This window comes from Nicotiana tabacum, chromosome 1, assembly GCF_000715075.1.
Source record: "Nicotiana tabacum cultivar K326 chromosome 1, ASM71507v2, whole genome shotgun sequence".
NCBI lineage: Eukaryota > Viridiplantae > Streptophyta > Magnoliopsida > Solanales > Solanaceae > Nicotiana > Nicotiana tabacum.
The window spans coordinates 105,839,642-105,845,641 of record NC_134080.1 but is presented as its reverse complement, the minus strand read 5'-3'; positions in this window follow the sequence as shown (position 1 = coordinate 105,845,641).

Below are 6,000 nucleotides of genomic sequence, written 5' to 3'. Positions count from 1 at the left end.
CGTTTTGTCTTCAAAACATCTCCTATTTCTTTCACTCCATATAGTCCAAGCAATGCACAAAGGAATAGACATCCAAATCTTCTTGCGCATTCTGCCAGTATAATTTGCCTTCCAGCAGCATAACAAACTTTTAAAGCTGTGAGGTGATGCCCAATACACTCCAAAAATTATGGAGAACATAGTCCCGAGCTGCCAAGTAAAAATGCAGTGCATGAAAAGGTGATCAGCGGGTTCAATGGAGCTTTCACATAAGTAACACCTGCCGCATAGCTTATACCCTCTTTTTTGCAACTTCTCATGGGTTAGACGAGCCCCATGAGCTACCAACCACCCAAAACATGCCACTTTAGGAGGGACTAGTGTCCTCCAAATCATTTTCTAAGGCCAAGAAGTAACATTTTCAGCAGAATCTTCCTGAAGCAATCTGTAGAAGGAGTTCACAGAATATTCTCCATCTTTGCTTGCCTTCCAAAACATAGCATCATTTTTTCGCCTATCTAGCACTACAACAACAACAATAACAACCAAGTATAATCCCACGTGTGGGGTTTGGGGAGGGTAGTGTATACGCAGACCTTACCCCTATCCTAGGGGGTAGAGAGGTTGTTTCCAAAAGACACTCAGCACAAGTAGATGAAAAAGAGGCAGTGGAACAGTAACAACAACATACGTTAGGAAGATAGTGCCAACAACCTAAGAATCACAAAAATAAATGGAAAAGGCAGTATCGATAATCAGAACAATGGAAAAAGGTACTAGGCAATCGGAGCAGAAAACAGTACAAACACAATAAGTACCACTAACAAACTAAAGCAAGACACTACAAACTAGCCTAACACCCTCAACGGGGGAAGAAAAATGTTCAACTACCTATTAACCCACGACCCTAATGCTCGCCCTACGAACCTTCCTATCTAAGGTCATGTCCTCGATGAGTTGGAGTCGCGCCATGTCCTGCCTGATCACCTTTCTCTAATATTTCTTAGGCCGCCCTCTACCTCTTCCCATACCTGACAAGGACAACCGCTCGCACTTCCTAACCGGGGCGTCAAGACTTCTCCTTTGCACGTGCCTGAACCATCTAAGCATCACTTCCCGCATTTTGTCATCCACGGGCACCACCCCCACCTTAGCCCGAATATCTTTATTCCTAATCTTATTCAACCTAGTATGCCTGCACATCTACCTCAACATCCTCATTTCTGCTACTTTCATCTTCTGGATATGAGAATTCTTGACTGGCCAATACTCTGCCCCATACAACATGACCGGTCTAACTATCGCTCTATAAAACTTGCCTTTAAGTTTCGGTGGCACCTTTTTGTCACACAAGACGCCAGATGCTAACCTCCATTTCATCCATCCCGCTCCTATATGGTGTGTGACATCCTCGTCGATATCCCCGTTCCCCTGGATAATTGACCCAATATACTTAAAACTCCCTTTCTTGGGGATGACTTGTGAATCAAGCCTCACGTCACTGTCCGCTTCCCCCGGTACGTCACTGAACTTGCACTACAAGTATTCTGTCTTAGTCCTGCTCAACTTGAAACCTTTAGACTTCAGGGTTTGTCTCTAAACTCCAACCTCTCGTCGACACCGCCTCGCGTCTCATCAATCAGGACTATACTATTAGCAAATAACATATACCATGGCACCTCCTTGAATATGGTGAGTCAGAGCGTCCATCGCCAAGGCAAATAGGAAAGGACTGAGTGCAGATCCTTTGTGTAACCCCATAACTACCGGAAAATGCTCTGAGTCACCTCTCACTGTCCTAACTCGAGTCTTAGCTCCATCATACATGTTTTTAATCACCATAATGTATACTACCGGACACCTTTAGCCTACAAACATTTCCAAAGAACCTCTCTCGGAACTTTTTCGTACGCTTTTTCTAGGTAAATAAATACCATGTGTAAATCCTTCTTCTTATCCATGTATTGTTCCACCAACCTCCTGATAAGATGAATAGCTTTCGTAGTTGAACGACCAGGTATGAACCCGAATTGGTTCTCTAATATAGACATTGACCCCTCGCCCTCACTTCTCTCCCACACTTTCATAGTATGACTAAGGAACTTGATACCCGTATAGTTGTTACAATTCTGGATATCTCCTTTGTTCTTGTACAACGGAATCATCGTACTCCATCTCCATTCCTCCAGCATCTTCTTCATCCTAAAAATAACGTTGAACAATCTGATCAGCCACTCTATGCCCTCTCTACCCACATACCTCTAGAATTCAACCGGAATTTCATCTAGCCTAGTCACTCTTCCTATGCTCATCTTACACATAACCCCCACGACCTTTTCGACCATGTTAGATATGTACATAATGTAGTCTTGTCCCACATTGGAAAATGAGTAGTATGTCCTTGTATAGTATAGCTATAAATAAGGACCTCTTGTATTGTATTGAACACACAATATCAATATATCATATTTTTCCCATGCCTTCTCACATGGTATCAGAGCTATCGTGAGAGATTTATCGCTGTGCATAAATTCCAGCGATTCCGGGAAGTGAAATCAGTCACCGGAACCCTTTTTTTCGGTGAGTTTTCAAAGTTGTTTTGCGTTTGCTTTGTCTCGGTTAGGGTTGTGCAAAATCCAACACTACCACAAGAGTAGTCACTGTCCGGCAACCAAATCCCAGTGAAAATCTCCGGCGGTAGTGCAGCGGTCGGAAGAAAATTTTCCGGCGAAGTTCTGATATCGCGTGGGCCACCTTGCGGCCATTTTTTGGCGACGATTCTTCAGGACAGATTGTTCCCCATTGCAATTCCGAGCCTACCCATCCAGTTTACACCAAATTCCGACCACTTTTATATTTTTCCGGCGTGAACAGTGATTTCAGAAGTGGACTTCCGGCCATTTTTTGAAAAAGTTTCTTCAGAACATTTGGGTCATCTGGTAATTCCGATCCTACCCCTACTGTTTTTATTTCATTCAGACCACTTTGAATTTTTTCGGCTGCTACAGTAATATTCCGAGAGCTACAATATTTTTGGCTTGAACAGAGTTTTTCGGCGCAGAACAATGTTCTGTTTTCCTGTTGTAAACAGTGTTTTCTCAGTGATTTCTTCAGTTTTCCCAAAGAAGTTACTAATTTTTACTATTTCAAGTTAACCCTACTACTATTAATTGTAGAGACATGGGAACCGATACTTCGAATAGTCGGATGGTTTCTTTAATGGATTATTTTGAGTTTCTTTAGTACAAAATAGGTAAGCAGATATCTTCTGAGATAGCTTCCGTTGTTCAAACAGGTAATAACGTGACTTGTGTCTCTCAATCTTTATCCTCTGAGTCTTGGGTCATTGATTCAGGTGCATCAGATCATATTTTTGGTAACAAATCTCTTTTCACTACTATTTTATACTCTCAATCTCTTCCAAGAGTCACAATGGCCAATGAGTCTCAAACCATGGCAACTGCAATAGGTCAAGCAAGCCCAATTCCTTCCTTACCTTTAGATTCAGTTCTTTGTGTCCCTAATAGTCCTTTTAATCTCATAGCTGTTAGTCGCCTAGCCAAATCACTTAAATGTGCCTTTTTATTTCTTGATGGCCATGTTTTTATACAGGAACACAGTACAGGGCAGATCATTAGTACCGAGCGTGAATCAAATGGACTTTATTACCTTATCCTTGCTAAATCACATGGACTCACATCTTGTCTTCCTTCAACAACTTGTCCTGTTACTGATTCACCAGATTTATTACATAAACGGTTGGGACATCCTAGTTTGTCAAAATTTCAGAAAATGGTACCTGGTTTATCTCACTTGTCAGCTCTAGAGTGTGTCTTGTCAGCTCGGTAAGCGTACTCGCTCTCATTTTCCTCGACGTATTGATAATCGAGCAGAGTCACCTTTTACTTTAGTCCATTCAGATGTTTGGGGTCCTAGTCGGGTCAGTTCTACCTTAGGATTCTGCTACTTTGTTAGTTTCATTGATGACTATTCTAGGTGCACCTGAATATTTTTGATAAAAAATCGATCTGAGTTGTTGTCTATTTTCCAGACCTTTCTCACTGAAATTCAAAATTAATTTGGGGTTTCTATTCGCACATTTCGTAGTGATAATGCCCGAGATTATTTGTCTTTCCCATTTCAGCAGTTTATGAAATCTCATGGGATTATTCATCAAACATCTTGTCCGTACACATCTCAATAAAATGGGGTAGCTGAAAGAAAGAATAGACATCTTATTGAAATTGCTTGTACCTTACTCATACAATCTCATGCTCTGTTGCGTTTTTGGGGGATGCCGTTCTTACATCTTGCTATCTTATTAATCGTATGTCATCTTCAGCTATCCAGAACCAAGTTCCATTCTCTGTTATGTTTCCCCACTTACCTTTGTTCTCTCTTCCACCCTGTGTATTTGGAAGCATTTGTTTTGTCCATAACCTTACTCCAGGAACAGATAAGTTAGCTCCCCGTGCTCTTAAGTGCGTATTTCTTGGTTTCTCAAGAACGTAAAAGGGGTATCGATACTATTCTCCTAACCTCCAGCAGTACCTTATGTCCGCTGATGTTACCTTCTTTGAAATCCAATCATATTTCATAGGTCCAGGTAATCACTTAGATATTTCTAAGGTACTACCAGTCTCTTCTTTTGGAGATTCAGTCACTATCTCCCATCTATCTTCCTCTACATCTCCAGCTCCACCACCTATAGCTCCTGTTACACCATTTATAGCTCCAGTTCCACCACCTATAGGTCCAATTCCTCCACATAATCCAGTTCAACCTTTTGCAGCTCTGCCACTCTTGACTTATCATCGCCGTCCACATCCAGCATCAGGCCTAGGTGATTCATGTCCTACATCAGATTCTGCACCTACTGCGGACTTGTCTCCTCTTAGTCAACCAATTGCACTCCGCAAAAGGTGTACGGTCTACACTTAATCCTAATCCCCACTGTGTTGGTCTAAGTTATCATCGTCTGTCGTCACCTCATTATGCTTTTATATCTTCTTTGTCCACTGTTTTTATTCCTAAGTCTACAGGTGAGGCACTATCTCATCATGGATGACGACAGGCTATGATTGACGAGATGTCTGCTTTACATGCGAGTGACACTTGGGAGCTTGTTCCTCTTCCTGCAGGTAAGTCTACTGTTGGTTGTCGTTGGGTTTATGTAGTCAAAGTCGGCCCGGATAGCCAGGTTGATCGGCTTAAGGCTCGTCTTGTTGCAAAAGGATATACTCAGATTTTTGGGCTTGATTATAGTGATACTTTCTCTCCTGTGGCTAAAGTAACATCTGTTCGTCTTTTTTTGTCCATGGCTGCTGTACGTCATTGACCTCTTTATCAGTTAGACATTAAGAATGTTTTTCTCCACGGTGATCTTGACGAGGAAGTTTATATGGAGCAACCACCTGGTTTTGTTGCTCAGGGGGAGTTTAGTGGTTGTGTATGCAGATTGCGCAGGTCGCTATATGGTTTGAAACAGTCCCCTCGAGCCTGGTTTGGTAAGTTTAGCATAATTATTCAGGAGTTCGGCATGACTCGTAGTGAGGCTGATCACTCTGTGTTTTATCAGCATTCTGCTCTGAATCTCTGTATTTATCTGGTGGTTTATGTTGATGATATTGTTATTACTGGCAACGATCAGGATGGTATTACTAATCTGAAGCAACATCTCTTTCAACACTTCCAAACTAAGGGTCTGGGCAGATGAAGTATTTTCTAGGTATTGAGATCGCTCAGTCTAGCTCAAGTATTGTTATTTCACAGCGAAAGTATGCCTTAGACATTCTTGAGGAGACTGGAATGATGGGTTGCAGACCTATTAACTCTCCTATGGATCTGAATGCTAAGCTTCTGCCTGGACAGGGTGAGCCTCTTAGAGACCCTACGAGATATTGGAGGTTGGTTGGAAAATTGAATTACCTCACAGTGACTAGACCTGATATTTCTTTTCCGGTGAGTGTTGTAAGTCAGTTTATGGATTCTCCCTGGGATGCAGTTGTTCGTATTCTTGGG